Raw genomic sequence first — 1,527 nt, 5'->3', positions numbered from 1 at the left:
ATAGGTACCTCTAGTTTGTATGAGACCCAAGCTTATCTTACTTATAAATACATCAGTCCTAAATCTACTCCTCTAAGTAGCAAACCGTTCCCACTGAGGCCGGGAACACGTGGACTTACGTTCACTCGGGTAGTTAATACCCTTAAGCGCTTCCTCTGTGCAAGGTGCTGTGTGCCCCCGTCACACTTGGTAGCACTAGTAGTCAATCCAGCACCATCGCGGATAGATTGAACTACCTGAAACCTCTGTGCGCTCAACGTTTGAGCCAAGATGGACCGAAGCGAGTTTCCTCGCTTGAACGACTCACAGTACGAGTCTGTTCGGAAGATGGGAGGCATCTTTGGACAAGATGTCCTTCGCAGCTTGGCGGCGGCGACGCCTGCCGAGCAACAAGAACGCGTGACCGCGTTTGAGACCTACGAGCGTGGTCTCATCGCTCACGTCCGCGGGGGCTTGGAGGCCACGATGGCCGCTCCCCAGGCAACCAGGCCTAAGCCGGTGTGGCTGAAGGTCCCCGCGTTTGAGGGGAAGGAAGGAGAGAACCTTCACTTCTGGGTCCGTGAGGTGGAGATCGCCATGAAGGCGGGTCTCATCTCGGACGAGCCAGTTCGGGTGGCGTTTTCCCTGTCCAACCTCGGTGGACGTGCCAAGCACTGGGCATACACCAGGGAGACGACATCTCCTGGATGCTTTGCATCCTGGGCTCAGCTGTGTGAGCAGCTTCGAGCCGCGTTCCTACCGGCGAACGACGAGTTCCGCCAGCGCTCACGCTTTCTCGCGTGTAAGCAAGGTAAACGTGAGCTGCAGGAGTACGCGCAAGAGATGCGCACGTTGGTGGCATCTCTGGCAGGGAATCCTCTGCCTGAAGACATTAAGCTAACAGTCTTCATGGACGGCCTGAAGGTCGGTCCTGCTCGCACCCAGCTATTCCGGGTGCAAGCGACAACTATGGAGGAGGCGATTCGAATCGCCCTCCAAGAAGAGTACAGCCACAAGCAGGCTGGTACTCTTCGGGAAGAAGAACATCGCCACGATGAGAATGGCGTTCCTCGGGAGGCGGAGCATCGCAGCAATGACGCTGTTGCTCCTGCTGTCACGCAGCCCGTCGATACCGGTGCGTACAGCGAGCCCGAGCCCATGGACTTAAGCTCAGCCGAGAGCTTGGTCCGCTGCTATGGATGCGGCGGACATGGACACTACCAGCGTGTGTGTCCCTCGCTAGTCCTCGGGAAGAAGACGGCCCGTGGGCCCCAAGTCCGGTGGCGCAGGCCACGGCCAGGTGGACGAAGACTTCCCGGCCACCAGTAGAGGCGGTATGCCCTACTGAAAAGCGCTAAGTCTTTGTGATGGGTGTGCAGGTTGTGCACACCACGGGACTTAGCCCAGAGAGACGTGGTTCTCTCAAACCGGTGAAGGGCAGTGATGGGCTGCTGGTAGTACACTCGGTGTACGGGGGTACGGTACCCCTTGAACGTTTGATGAGTTCTGGGGCGTTGATACGCCGCCGGAACGTCGCTTGGCATAGCG

Source organism: Phytophthora infestans, genomic scaffold (genome assembly GCF_000142945.1).
Source record: "Phytophthora infestans T30-4 supercont1.177 genomic scaffold, whole genome shotgun sequence".
Taxonomy (NCBI): Eukaryota; Oomycota; class Peronosporomycetes; order Peronosporales; family Peronosporaceae; genus Phytophthora; species Phytophthora infestans.
This window is presented reverse-complemented; position numbering follows the sequence as displayed.